Source organism: Piliocolobus tephrosceles, chromosome 3, assembly GCF_002776525.5.
Source record: "Piliocolobus tephrosceles isolate RC106 chromosome 3, ASM277652v3, whole genome shotgun sequence".
Taxonomy (NCBI): Eukaryota; Metazoa; Chordata; class Mammalia; order Primates; family Cercopithecidae; genus Piliocolobus; species Piliocolobus tephrosceles.
In genome coordinates this window covers 52042634-52058628 of record NC_045436.1, presented here as the reverse complement: position 1 = coordinate 52058628, position 15995 = coordinate 52042634, and the positions used below count along the sequence as shown (strand labels likewise).

Sequence of the window (15995 nt, the reverse complement as noted above, 5' to 3'; positions counted from 1 at the left end):
CACTACATACTCTTCACAATATGTTTTCACAGAGCAAATACAGTACTTGCCATTAGCCCAGCGCACCAAGTGTATTGAAATAAAAAAGATGCAATGAGAAAAATATCTACATTAGAAAGAACCACACTTTCACTTTCACCCCTTTATCCCCTAAACCAACATCTTACAGTATGGGTTTATGTATACAGCTGTGCATTAGCTTCTAGAGTATTGTCAGAAAGGCCAGAATAAATGACACTGGCCAGTAGTTTTTGGATATTTAGGAAATAGAGGATGAAAGTCAGTTCTCAGAACAAATTAGTCAGCTTTAGTCTCATCAGCAGGACCTCTGAATTCTTTGTTCTTCTGCACTTGTTCAATGTGCTTATTCTTCTCTGGCAAACACTCCAATTTGACAGCTATTTGTGCCTCTCTGTTCTCTTCATTAGCTTCCATTTTGTGGGTCAGATTCTTTTTGCCATTTTACTGAAGTTATTATTCTCTTCTATTGCTTTCTAAACCACTTATTTCTCCATTCTTTGCAAGCTGCTTCAAGACCTCAGCTTCCTAGGACTTATGTCTTTCTTCTGCAGCTTCTCATATCTTCTGAGTTTCCTCTAGGGAAATGATCCTTCTTCTGTGGAGAGGAGGAAAGGAATTATAGAATTGATTCTTTTGACTGAGGGCTGAGAATCATCTCAAAAGCCTGGCCTCAAAAGCACTCTTCTCTAGTTCTTTCAAATGGATATCCAAAGAAGCCGGGTAAATGGACGACAAGAGACCGGCAGTGTGTTCTATAGAATCCACTGGGGTAAAGAAAGGCCATGAGCCCACCATCCATATTGTACCTCTACTGGTGCGACAGGTCCTGGGAACAGGCTGAGTAGTCAAGAACCACTTCCTCCTGTCATCCCTGACCCCAGCCTGTGCAACCCAAGCTATCCGCACCCCACCCCCGACAGGGAGCATGGCCTGTCATCTGTCACCCACAAGGGTGATCACGGGGATCTAATTCGCTCTTTTAAATGGTAAATGTCCTTTTAAATGAAGGACAGAAAGAAAAGGAATTTTTCTTGTTTTCTTTTTTCAGAATTTAAATGATGTTCAAATCCTGAGGTGTTTCAGAAGTCAAATAGTAGTATCTCTTAGATAAGTGTACTCAACATTCAAATGAAAATATAAGAAAATACCCTATAATGGCCGGGCGTGGTGACTCACGCCTGTAATCCCAGCACTTTGGGAGGCCAAGGTGAGTGGATCACAAGGTCAGGAGACTGAGACCACAGTGAGACCACGGTGAAACGCTGTCTCTACTAAAAATACAAAAAATTAGCTTGGTGCGGTGGCAGGTGCCTGTAGTCCCAGTTACTCGGGAGGCTGAGGCAGGAGAATGGCGTGAACCCGGGAGCCGTAGTTTGCAGTGAGCCAAGATCGTGCCACTGCACTCCAGCCTGGGTGACAGAGCGAGACTCTGTCTCAAAACAAACAAACAAACAAACAAAGAAACAAACAAACCCTAGAATTTGTAGATAAAGATATAAAGGCATATGATGCAGGGTATACAATCATGTAGTTCATATTATACGTTTATATGGAACATACCAAGTCATATTTGACAGTGTTCAGTAGGTGTCAGGTTGAGCTCAAGACAATCATGGTTCTTCCAGAAATATTCTATCCATCATTCTAATCTGTAGAAAAAAAGGCCGTTCTATGTCTTTAGTCTGATTCTGGGGAAGAATTATATCCTTCTTTTTTTTTTTTTTTTTTTTGAGACGGAGTCTCGCTCTGTCACCCAGGCTGGAGTACAGTGGCCGGATCTCAACTCACTGCAAGCTCCGCCTCCCGGGTTCACGCCATTCTCCTGCCTCAGCCTCCGGAGTAGCTGGGACTACAGGCGCCCGCCACCTCGCCCGGCTATAGTTTTTTTCTTTTTTGTATTTTTTAGTAGAGACGGGATTTCGCCGTGTTAGCCAGGATGGTCTCGATCTCCTGACCTCGTGATCCGCCCGTCTAGGCCTCCCAAAGTGCTGGGATTACAGGCTTGAGCCACCGTGCCCGGCCTATATCGTTCTTTTACAATATATTAATGTATATATAAACCCTATTCTATATGGGAGACCATCGTTGTTAATAATGTAGAAAGACTTCACTAAAAATTGGACAACCAATTATTTGCTTCTTTATTTTATAGTAAGGATATAATATGGAGACCTCTCTATATACGCTTTTCTCTTTATTCTGCAGAATTAAGACCAAAGATGAATCATTACATGAATAGATTCCCATCAATATAATCATTTAAAAATTGTCAAGGAATATTGCATTTTTAAATTTGATTCTCTAATCTCCTTATAGAAAATCCACAGGTCCTATTATAGGGTACATGGTGGGTTATAGAAAGAAGATTATTTTTTAAAGATTTTTCAATATGAGGGTGGGTGGTTTATAATATGCATAAATCCTAATAAAGAGTTCTCCTTTGAGTCAGTTGTGGAATATGGCAATGACCACTTCTATGTAGGTATCAAATATCATAAAATCAAATCTCATAAAAATCAGCAAGCCAAAAGTAGACTGATCTCTAAATCACACAGAAATTGTATACAATGGAGTGGTTGGAGCAATCTGTGTACTAAGGAACATTTGCTTCATCAATCAGATGTCAATGTGCTATTCTAATACATGTTTTCTGATTCTGATAGCTTTAATGGTGTACACCTGAGACATAAAAGTTTATACTTTTACCATAATACAGACAATGGGGTTTCAGAAAGCTTTAGTATGTATAACAGCCTGTCATGACTACTACATTTGGCAAAGAAAGTCTCTTTCTCTATTTTTTTCCTACTGAGAAAACAAGAGTTTGGCTTTCATTACGTTCAGGTATTCAGAGAACTTATTATTCATCAAAAAACATACTCTTTAGTCTTTCTTTAAACTGGGCAGACAGACTTTACTACATACACAAAATAACTCATCTTGGGCTGAGTGAAGTGGCTCATGCCTATAATCCCAGCCCTTTGGGAGACCAAAGCAGGAGGATCACTTGAAGTCAGGAGTTTGAGACCAGCCTGGCCAACATGGTAAAACCCCATCTCACTAAAAATACAAAAATTAGCCAGTAGTGGTAGTATGTGCCTATATTCCTAGCTACTCTAGAGGCTGGGGTGGGGGAATCCCTTGAGTCTGGGAGGCAGAGGTTGTAGTGAGCTGAGATAGTGCCACTGCACTCCAGCCTGGGTGATGGGAGTGAAATCCTATCTGAAAAAAAAAGAAGAAGAAGACCCAGCTTATTTTTCTGATCAGCTGATGTTTCTCAGCAAAGGGAATATCCAAGTAGCAGATAGAAAAGGGGAACACTCTAAATTCAATCCCCAGGTATCCCTGGTTAAGCTGACACTCTCCATTTGAAAACTTTGGACTGATTTCTGTGACTGCATTTTTGGCTAGCCATCCTTGATACATTTTACCTCTTAATATGAGAAATTAAACTGTTTATGCTATACATGTCTCATGTTAATGTACATACCATTTTAAAATTTGCCTTTGTGGTTCAGGGAGAAGTTTATTGAAACCCATAACTACATGTAAAACATCAACAACCTTAGCAACAACAAAACATAAGAAAATAACATTTTCTTTTCAGTCATTACCCACAAATCTTGTCAGCAGCATACCTGAAAAAAATAAGTGAAAATGAACCTTATTTTGATTCATATTGCAGTGGCTCAGGCAATACTACTTAACTAAACTGAAAAATTGTATACTGGGTTTATTAGTGCTGATTTTGATACTTTCAGACAGGCTATAAAAATATTATACACATTGGCAACAACCTTTCCTGATAGAGGAGTAGAGTGACAAGGTATATATAAATAAATAAATAAAAGACTGCATAGATAAGCCAATGCAGTCTACTGTCATATAAATTGTCTGCAAGAGTTAAGCTTAGAGGAAAAAAAAGTTTTGTTCAATTTCTATGATCATTTGCATCATATTTTTGCTACTAATATTTTTTCTTAAATTTATAAAGGACTATTTTAGCAATGGGAACAGTAGTTGGAATAGGTTATTTTCTGTTTATTTTGATACTTAAAGGCCATCAGAAGAATGGACATTTTCCTTTAATTCCCTTCCCCCATTCTGTTTTACATATAGTAAATTTCCAGAAGAAAATAAAAGGATTCAATGTATTTATCCTATGTGAAAATATATTTTCGAATCTAAAATACACTTTATTGAGAAATACTGTAATTATGCTCATTGATTTTACCTAGACAAAGCTGTACTTGTTAAAATGTAAATAAGTTTAATTCAGTTGCTTTTTTACCACTTAACCATTATCATCAAAAAGCATGTATTAAAAATATATTTCCACTTAACCTAGTTGTGGTTGCTATACATAAAATTTCATTAGATACAATTACTGGCTATGATTAGATTGTACAGAAAATCAGAAGTTTTGCACTGCAGTTTTCCAATGACTTAGCAATATAGGCAGATAATTTAGGCCAAATTACTCATCCTCACATATTTCAGCCAAATTTAAATGATAACAATTATTGTTATTATGATTTTCAGAGACAGGGTCCCACTCTGTCACCCAGACTGGAATGCAATGGAATGAACACAGGTCACAGTAACTTTGAACTCCTGGGCCCAAGCAATCCTTCCACCTTAGCCTTCCATATAGACAGGAACACATACACTCACCACCAGGCTAGAGCAGTGTTTTCATTTTTGGCAGAGACAAGATCTCACTCTGTTGCCCAGGCTGGTCTCAAACTCCTGGGCTCAAGTGATCCTCCTGCCTCAGCCCCCTGAAATACTGGGATTACAGGTGTGAGCCATTGCACATGGCCATTCTTTTTAAATCTTAAAATCTGATATAGTTTGGATATTTGTCTCCATCCATATCTCATGTTGAAATGTAATCCCCAATGTTGGAGATGAAGCCTGGTAGGAGGTATATGGATCATGCAGCAGATCCTTCATGAATGGCTTGAGCCATGCCCTTGATGATACCCAACTTGAGCCAGACCCAACTCTCGCTTGCTCCTGTTTTTGTCATGTGAAGTGTCTGCTCCTGCTTTGCCTTCTGTTGTGAGTAAAATCTTCCTGAGGCCTCCCCAGAAGCAGATGCCAGCACTATGCTTCCTATACAGCCTGTAGAACCATGAGCCACTTAAATGTCTAAGGGAACCAAGTGTTAACATCTAAGACACTAGGGAAAAAACCTTAGAGGCATTTCAGAGACCTAAGAGGTAATCCTTCCTATCACAGGCTCTGAGGCCTAGGAGGACAGAATGGTTTTGTAAGCCAGGCCCACGGCTTCACTGCTCTGTGCTGTCTTGAAGCACTGCTCCCTGCAACCCCACCATTCCAGCTCCAGCCATGGCTCCAAGGGACCCCACGTGCAACACAGGCTGCCACTCCAAAGAGCACAAGCCATGAGCTTTGGCAGCTTCCAAATTGTGTTAAGCCTACAGGCAAATAGAATGCAAGAGTGAAGACTTGGCAACTTCCGTCTAGATTTCAGAGAATCTGTGAGAAAGTCTGGGTATGCAGGCAGAAGCCTGTCCCAGGGTTGGCCCTCATAGAGAACCTCTTCTAGGTTTGGAGGGAAAGTATGGGGTTGGCGGCCCCACACAGAATTATCAGTGGGGAACTGCCTAGTGGATCTGTGGGAAGCTGGCCACCATCCCTATGGACCCAAGAATGGTGGATCCATTAGCAGCTTGCACCCTGTGCCTGGAAAAGCTGCAGGCATTCAACAATCTCAGAGCAGACATGGGAGCTTTACCTTGCAAAGACACAGGGGCAGAGCTGCCCAAGGCACTAGGACTCTACCCCTCATACCAGTGTGTCCTGGATGTGGAACATGTAGTTAAAAGAGATTGCTTTGGAACTTTAAGATTTAATGATTTCCCTACTGGGTTTCAAACTTGTATGGGGTCTGTAGTTCCTTTCTTTTGGATGATATCTCCCTTTTGGAATGGGAATGTTTACCCAATGCATATATCCCCATTGTATATTAGAAGTAACTAACTTGTTTTTTTGTTTATTTTATTTTATTTTATTTTACATGTTCATAGGTGTGAGGGACTTGCCTTGTCTCTGACGAGACTTTGAACTTTAGACTTTTGAATTTATGTTGGAATAAGTAAAGATTTTGGAGGATTATTGGGAAGGTATGATTGTATTTTTCAATGTGGCAAGAACATGAGATCTGGTGGGACCAGGAGTGGAATTGCATAGTTTGGATTTTTGTCCCCATCCCAATCTCACGTTAAAATGAAATCCCCATTGTTAGAGGTAGGACCTGGTGAGAGGTGTTTAGATTATGGGATGAATCCCTCATAAATGGCTTGAGCCATCCCCTTTGTGATAAGCGAGCTCCCACTCTGAATTTACATGAGATCTGGTCATTTAAAAGTGTGTGACATCTCCTCCCCACACTCTCTCTCTCGCTCATGTTTTTGCTGTGTGAGGTGTCTGCTCCTGCTTTGCCTTCTGCCATGAGTAAAATCTCCCTGACGCCTCCCCAAAAGCAGATGTTGGCACCGTGCTTCTTGTACAGCCTGCAGAACTGTGAACCAATTAAACCACTTTTCTTATAAATTACCTGGCCTCAGATATTTCTTTATATCAACACAAGAACGGCCTAATGCAATATCCTTACTTCACATATAAGAAAAATAATTCAGTGTTTAATCTATAAATAATTTGAGTGTCAGAATTCTTTTCCTCTCATTTATGTATTTTCATACATAGAAATATTCTTATAAAAACAAGACTAATATTAGATTATGATGTTGTGGGATGGAGAGTTTCTCAACTAAGATCTAATATTCTACATTAGTTCCTTCATTTTGAGAGTCTTTGTAATCCTCAGCCACCAACTTCACCTGCAGAATTTCATCTCATTGATTGTTAAAATTAAGTATTAGTATAAGAAATTATTTTCCCTGAAAACTACTAAACTCATGAAAAATAATATGGAATGAGAAATACAAACAAAGCTCAAGGTGGGGAAAGATTTTTAAATGAACATGAGCTTCTAGAGAGGTTGCAATCTGATACAAATGCTGTGAACCCCCAGAGGGAAACAGCAATGTGGAATTACCATTAGGTTTCTGAGAATGTGGAAACTATTTTCTGTGCCAGGGTATGTGAAGCAAAGCCGAGTTCCCAAATGTGAAACTGTCTGGCAGGCAGAGTTTTATTTTTAAAAATTTTACAGCTCTTGGTTAAAACTTCAGCCATTACATGACACTAGATGGATTATGTTTTTTAATTCTATAGTATAAGCATAGACTTGTATGCATTCAAAGTTTGATAGTATCCAGAAATTTAAAGAAAAACAATTGAATTGCTAGATAACTTAGGAAAACATGTTTGCTTTTGACACACAAACAAGCAATAAAAACCATTTGGGTTTAAATTTAAGTATATTGCAGTGCTCTTGCTGACTGAGGAATGGAATGGCATTCTGAGAATGGGAATGGGGTAGAAGAGGGGACAAATGCCTCAACAAAATAATAAAGTATCAGTGAACAACTGTGGCTGGAAATGTATCATCTGTTTGAATGAGTGTGCTAGTCTTCTTTCTTCTTTCATAACAATCTGGTTTCTCCATTAAAAAAAATGGAAGTACTTTCAAATGAACTGAAACATTATTCTCACGAAAACATAATCTTCAGATTTTTCCATCATCTACCAAAACTGAATGTGGAACAGTGTTTTAAGATAATATCCTGCTCATATGATCAGTTCATTTTTATGTTTTAAAAAATATGTTAATTGCAATGATACTTTTGGTAATTTTTAAGTCATTCTTATTTTCCCACAGTTGTATTCAATTTCTATTCATCATTTCTATTTTTTCTACATTAATATTTTAAATTTTAAATATACTAGTTACTAGAAATATAATTAATAGTTCTTAAGATAATTATCAGATATGGAAACTAGATCTATTCTATTAAATAAATTGCAATCTAGAAGATTGCATTGAGAACGAAGAAAACAAGAGGCATATAATTTTAGAAATGATAGAGTTTTGATCTTGAATCTATGTTTATGATTTTATTTTAATGTCTGTATTTGGTGTTTAGAATTCAAAGAATCACAGCTAATAAAGCTAGCATAATGAAGCATTTATGCAATTGATAGTATCATACTCTCAGAAATCACACATCACATCATCAAGAAACAGAAAGTTACATTTTCCCCAAGATATGGAAACTCTATGAAACAAACATAGAAAAATCTTCCCTTAGCTGCTGTATGTGGTTTCCAAGAGACCTGAAATTCTATTTCATCTTTGGAATTTTACCTGGATCCCATTGTATTCATATCTTCAATTCTCTCAAATGTTGATAATACTTTTAATTTTTTTTTTTACATGAACTTTTTTGGTGTATTTTAGTGTTTTCTCTTTATGTCCTCATTTACTTCCAGCTCTGAATTTTTTTTAATTTCTTTTTTTATTAGATTACCATTTAGGAAATTGAGCTTCATTTTAGAATCAGCCCTCTGCTCTGTAGACTTTGTCCTTATAATTCACACTGTCTGGATTTTTTTTTTTTTTTTTTTTTTTTTTTTTTGACACAGAGTCTTATTGTCACCCAGCGTGGAGTTCAGTGGTGCGATCTTGGCTCACTGCAACCCCCACCTCTCAGGGTCAAGCAATTCTTGTGCCTCAGCCTCCCAAGTAGCTGAGATTACAGGCATGTGCCACCATGCACAGCTAATTTTTGTATTTTTAGTAAACACGGGGTTTTACCACGTCTTAAACTTTTGGCCTCAAGTGATCCACCTTCCTAGGCCTCCCAAAGTGGGATTTAATACTTCTTTATCAACTGGCATTTGAGTATATTCCTGACCATGACCACCAACCTAGTAACCTCGCTATACCTACCAGTGTTCTCCAGGTCCTGCCTTTGGGCTTTCCTTATGCCATCCTTGTTCTGACATTCAAAAATGAGACTTTCAAGTTTCACTCCAATGATATCATTAGCTAATCTCTTATCTCCAGATTACATTTGCAATGTGGATTTTCAAAAATACTTCTGCAACAGTCTTAAGAACTATCCAGCATGAAATATAATAACATTGCTTTTAAAATATTTTTCTTCTATTGTTGACCAATATAACTCAATTTAGAGGCTGTATGTGAATGTTAATGTTCACAGTTTTGACATTTGGGAATTCCACTTAGAGTTTACACAAAATTAATCAGTAATTTTAAGAGCCTCAGCAAATAATATACTGTAATTGAGCCTTATATTATAGGCCTTCCAAGCTTGTGAGTAAGCAGGCCATGTTAACCTTTGTCTCCAACTTGTAATGTTCTGAATGTTCCACTGCAGAATTTTGGGACGTCTAATACATTACAATAAATTTTCCCTAAATATTCTAAGAAGGCAGGATGCAATTCCATTGTCCACAGAACTAGCCAGTTTGTGGATTATGTTTGCTGGTCCTCCATCAGGATTACATAGTTCAGGCCTGTCCAGCCCTCCAAGATGCTGCCTTGCAATAGCATTTCCTGTCTTTAACTCTTTATGTCACCATTGCAGTTACTATTGCTGTTGGAATTTCATCTCATCACTGTGCTGAACTGAGAGGAAAGTGTCATTATCTGTGATGGGAGATGGGAAAAGATCTCATTAAAAAGCTGTTCAAGCTTCAGAAATTTACAGTGAGTGCTACAGGTTTTGCCCTCTCAGCTACGGTGAACTAAGATGATATTCATAGACTGGGCTTCAACAAACTCTCTCTCAGAGATAAAATCTGTCATAGAGATTTTGTCATAATTACTATCTATCTAGTCATAATTATCAGAGATCTCACTGCCATTATTACTGCTACCAATTCAGATAAAATAGGAAATCCTCTAAAATTACAATTGAGGATATAACGTATGCCAGGAGTTTGCAATAAGGAGCCCACTCCAGTTTCTGCCTGTCCTTCATTGCTCCCCAGTGCATTCAAAGTGTTGTTTGTTAATTTTTTCCAGTGTTTACAATTTTTATTCATGGGAGGATAGGTCAATGGAAGATACGCTGTCATTTATGAAAGAAGATCATGCACAGCCAGCCAATGGTTGTGCCATATCCTAGTTTATTGTGGAAAAGTTTCTTTAGACTTAATACTTTTATACAGATAGGAGACTTGTTTCCAAAAATATTTATATGAAGGAGCCTCAACCTTTTTTTTTTTTATTTGTATTCAATATGTTATTTACATGTCATTAATCTTCAAAGCTAGTTGTATTCTTCTGCTATTAAGAACAGTCCAAGTGTTTGTTTTTCTGACATCATTCTTGATACACAGAGCATAAAAAAGACATATAAACAAGGATTTGAAATGACTACTTAGAACTACAAACCTAGAGTGTTTTATATCATCTATTTCAAACTCTGTAAAATAATGTTGTATTTCATATCATTTCCTTTTGTATATGAATAGTATAATAAATAAATAGGTAAATGTCAGCACTGCAATCTTAATTTTTCCATTTTTCAGGTTTCTTTTTCAAATATTAAATATTTTAGACTATGCCTATTATTTCTTCCAGTTTAAATTTCTATAAGTTTATCTTTTTGTTTCTCTCCTTTTTATTTTCTTCTCTCCTGTCAAATTTTCCAGCCAATTTTTAATGCCACACTTCCTTCTTGCTTTGTCTTTTTGAACTAATTCCCTATTTATAGCTTATAAAAAGAACATAATATATACTTAAGTGATTGGGTTGTGTGTGAATTTTTTAAATTCCATTGTCTGTCCATGGGTGTGTATCACACAGATCTCCCTTCAAGAAGGCCTACAATTTCAGGAAAACTCACAACGCCCGACCGGCACACCTTCAGATTCTCCATGGGGCTCAATCTGAGGCTTCATTTCCTCAAGGCTGCTGCAAGACAATGACTGAGTGTATCAGGGAGTACTACGGATGGAACATTTCAGCCCAATATGGCACTCATTTAATGACAGACCATTCCTAAGCTCTCCCAATCAACTCTGTCAAAGCAGTTCTACAACACAAACTCTTCTGAGCTCATCCTCCTTTTTCCCTTCTCTTCTTTCATAGGTGACATGTGTGCATTATGTTTTAAAGGCTTTTTTCATCACTCACGAGTCCTCTCTCCTTAACCTTCACAGGAATTTACCACAGTAATTCTCATTTATGTCTAATCATATCTTGAGATCTTCTTCTAAGATGCCATGAACAAAGTTGATATTGAGAGTGGTTCAAGAAAATAAGTAAAAAAGATAGATTTTAGAACTGGTTCACTTGCATCCTGGCTGGCAATAAGAATCCAATCGTGAGTAAACTGTGGGACATGAGTAGTTTTGTGCAAAAATGGTGACCCAATTGCTAAATATTTCACTGGCAGTAACTTGGAGAAATGTCTATTGGAGGCAAACACCTTGCTGGTGTAATAATGTAGTCGTTTGTATAATGGGAGAAGGGGAATTGGGGAAATACTATAGGGACAGTGAATTTGACTATTCCTTAAGTCGTATTAGTACCGAACAGAGGGAAAATGATAAAGTGATAATATAAACATAGGGGTGTTGATAATGGGGAGGCTATGCTTATGTAAAGCATGGGGGTAAGAGAAATGTGAGAAATCTCTGTGTCTTCCTCCCCGTTTTTCCATGAACCTAAAACTAAGTGAAATCTATTAATAAAATATTGTTTTACATTTATTATAGTTGAATTATCTAGGATGATTATAGTAATTGAATTAAATCATTTATCATATTTTCCCTTAATATGTTTTTTCAAAGCCCTCATCCTCTCCAAAATATACATTGGTGGAAGACCAGATAGGTTGATTACTACTAAATGCTGGTTAAAAATACCAATTAAATAATATTTCTTTATGAAAAATATTAGCTGGTGTATCATTAGCTTCTAATTCATTTTCAGTGACTACAATGATTGGAAATCACCTGGCTTGAAATGTATTTCCTTAGAATCTATTATTTTCTCAACTTCTGTTAACTATTCCAAATGAAGCTTTACTCAGATATATGAAATAACTGTTATTCATGCCTATTTCTCTTTCATGCAGAAGTACTATTTTTATTCAGATGCTTTCAGAAAGGTTTGAGAAAATTAAAATATCATTAATGTAATTTTTGATAAAATTATTCTTTAGTATCATATGCTTTGTAGCCTTGGGACTGATGTTTTGGATCATTCAATCATTATAAAAAGAAAATGTCTGACATATAACCAATACTCAAAGCTAGACCTGCTGTCATAGAAAACCATAGTAGCATTCTTCCTGTCAGAAAAAGTGTGACTGCGCACCTGTGGTCCCAATTTCTCGGGAATCTGAGGCGGGAAGATTGTTTGAGTCCTGGAGATCAAGGTTTTAGTGAGCCATGATTGCTCCACTGAACTCCAACCTGGGTGACAGAACATGAACCTGTCTCAAAAAACAAACACAAAATGAAAAAGCCTGAATTAATTTCCAATTCAAGTAAATGTATGTCAATATTCATCCAATGAGGATAATTTCAATTCTGAATTCTAATTCTAAGATACATAAATAGTTATATAATAGCTCAATAGCTGATATATAGATGCTTGGATAGATAAGATATAGGGCTTTGTCGGGAGTTTTATGACTAATACTTTGCTGCTTTCATCCTTAGAAACAGTGCATTATTTGACAGAAAGATGAACAAATAAATGTCATCAAATGAAAATTACTGCTGTAAAAGTCAGAGGGTAATTATGAAAGGAACACGGGAAAAGAGACCCTGCATGACGGCCTCACCCATACAAAAGGATACATAATGAGGTTCAAAATCTAACAATTGTTATCTTTACAATTATCTCTGCCCATTTAGCATGTGAGAAGTCTTCCTGATCCTCCCCACCAAGGGTACTCATACCCCAATTTGAAGATCATTGCTATAAAAACATTTGTATGATTTGTTTATACTTAAACTCTTTTTGAGTGGTTTATATAATTAATTGTTTGGAAGAAAATATTAAATACCACATCATATCATCTGATTTCTTTTTCACTTAAAGTTCAATTACCCAAAGATGTAATTAAAATTTAGTACAACAGGGAAGACACTTAAAAGTATTTACACGAGCTCCCTCTTCCTCAACACACACAGGCCTTAATTTCCATTGTCTTCTTCAATTTCAAATATGTCTTTGGTATAGTTTCTATGGTATATAAAATATATTCAGATCTGTTTATGGAATATTAGAACAAGGTATTATCTGCCATCACTCCAACTTTGATAAATGATTAATTTTATTCCATATAATAAGGCAGAGAAGAAGCAGACATAATTTAAAGTGTTTTAAATATCACTACACATGGCCAGCAGTATATTTTTCAAATGCACAGCAAACAACTGTTTCATACTTCTTCTCGTAAAATTCCATAGAGAAAATATTTCCCTTAGAGTGTTTAAGGTATAAAAGGTCTTCCCGAAGCAGTCATTCAGTTTGACTCACAATAGGAATAAAACATTTCAGATCAACGATCTACTTGAAATAGGATTTGTGAATTGTTTCCGAAGTCTGAATAGATCTTTGGGAAAGGTTACACATAATGAGATTGAATGGTAATGAAAAAAATGAGAGATAGAAAACTTATAAAAAGGCATAAGCAGCTGAGTCCTAGGTATTTGATGTTATAGCTGGAAGAACAATTTTTAGCTATGGTCAAAACTCTCCATGCATTTGAGAATAATAATAGCAATGTTTACAAGCACCTCCTAATGAAGTAGAATTTTAAAGAAATTATTTCTAGCTCCTGTTTTAACAAGGAAATTTTACAGATATTTAAGAAGTCGAAGTTAAAATAATTCCCCTACACAGGTTTCAGGTGTACTGAACACTATTTCAATGTTGCTGACTAGTTTCAGTGTGGCTTTCAATAATTCATGTCCAAATCATTGTTTTTTTTTCAGGAAGAAGACTTATTAAAGAAGCCTGTCCTGTTCCATTGCTGACTCACCTATTCCTTTCTCCTTACCACCTGACAAGTATGTTTCTAATTGAAATGCATAGTAAAGTTTGCCTGTCCAGAAAAAGAAATGGAGAAAAATTGTTTATAGTTAATCTTATTTCAGTTTGACTGCTTAAAATCAAAATTAAATCCTCTTGAATTCTGAATAAAGAAAAAAGAATACAGTCCCATTTTTCAAGCACCATATATTGAAGATTTATTTATAGCAAGAAATAGGTTACTATTTTCTGAAATAAATGCTTTTTATAAAGCCCAGTTTATTTTATATCACAGATGGATGGGTGAAAGAGCAATGCATTCTGTATAGAATGCTAATAAAACCATATTGAGCATGCTAAAATATTAACAAAAACTCATATACCTCTTCATTATTTACAATGTAAATATTGAAAAGTTGGAAAAAATGTATAAAAACTCATCGCCATGTGGTACAGGCTGTGGCGTTTTCGATATTATTTATAGCTTAATGAACTGCTCCTAGTACTACACACTTTTTTCTGTTAACTGGCTTCTCTATTACATACATAATCATCTTCACTCTCAAAACAGCATCTTTCTTAACATGCCTGTTACTCTTGATGGCACCATCGGCCTCCCAGTCACTGGGTCTCAAATCTTGGTGTCATTTTTAACTGCTTTTGTTTTCTTTTTTTTTTTTTTTTTTGCCACTCACATAATAAGAAATCAGTGCTATATATTCCACTTCTATGATTTTCTTACAGATATCCCTTATTTTCCATTTTCACTGCTATCAGTCCAGTTTAGACTTTTATTAACTTTCACCTACCAAATTATGGCCAAGTAAAATCAAGCCTGCCACCTGTCTCATAAATAATTTTTTATTGGTACACAGCCATGCTTGTCCATTTGCATATCATCTATGGTGCTTTTACTCTTCAACAATACAGTTGAGTAGTTGTAATAAAGACAATATGGCCCACAAAGCCCAAAATGTTTACTATCTGGCCTCTCACAGAAAACATTTGTCATCCTCTGACCTAAAATATTGTTGTAAGAATTCTTAATGGTCTCATTATCTCCAAATTCATCTAAAATTAATCCTCACATCAATCTGTCTATTGGATCTTTTTGAAACATTAATATTCATGAAAGTCTCATGCTCAAATCCCTCAAAGCCTCATGCTTACTCATACACTAACACACATAATTCTGAGCCTAGTAAAAGTCCTACCTGTGCCCATATGAACTGATAAGGACTTTGTTTCCTGGATATATATGGCCTTGAACTTCCCAGTTCAACTTGGAAAATCCATCTTTGTGCTGTAGAAATACTGATGATGGTAATTAGAAGCCCATCTAAAATAATACCTACTCCTGGAATCTTTTGCCAATACATCCAGCCATATGCAAACTTGCATACTTTCCTCAGAAGATTTTCCATTTGCTATAGCCATTTGTCATCCACTCTCACTACACTGCAAGCTTATTGAAGAATAAAACTTTGCCCTACTTCATCTGCTGTTAGTTCTGATTTGGTTCGTTGCATTTGTTTATTTAACAGACATCTGTTTTATAACCTATACATCCTCAGCACTGTGCTGATAAAGAAGGATGCAAAGAAAATATAGTTGCTGCCCTCAAGGAGTTGACTTAAGACTTTTAAAAGTAAATAATATAGTATAATGACATTAATGTAAAGGTATACCCAAAAGGAAGCTAAGACTTCTACTTAAGTCAGACTGGAAGATAAGGGAAGGAGCCTCAGTGCAGTTGGCAACTCAGTGGTATTGGGTAGGAGTTAGCCCAAGTGCAACATGATTGAGGAACATTTAAAGCAAAGAAAAAGATATCAGTCAGGTGCAGTGGCTCATGCCTGTAATCCCAGAACTTTATTTAGGAGGCCAAGTGGGGCGGATCACCTTAGGTCAGATGTTCAAGGCCACCTGTCCAACAAGTTGAAACCCTGTCTCTGCTAAAAATACAAAAATTAGCTGGGCATGCTGGGAGGTGCCTGTAGTCCCAGCTACTTGGGAT

At 36.5% G+C, this 15995-nt stretch overlaps 1 pseudogene; it reads right to left on the bottom strand.

Moving 5' to 3' along the window:
* Positions 1 to 297: 297 nt before the first annotated feature.
* Positions 298 to 948, bottom strand: LOC111551944 (annotated as a pseudogene).
* Between the last annotated feature and the right edge of the window lie 15047 nt (positions 949 to 15995).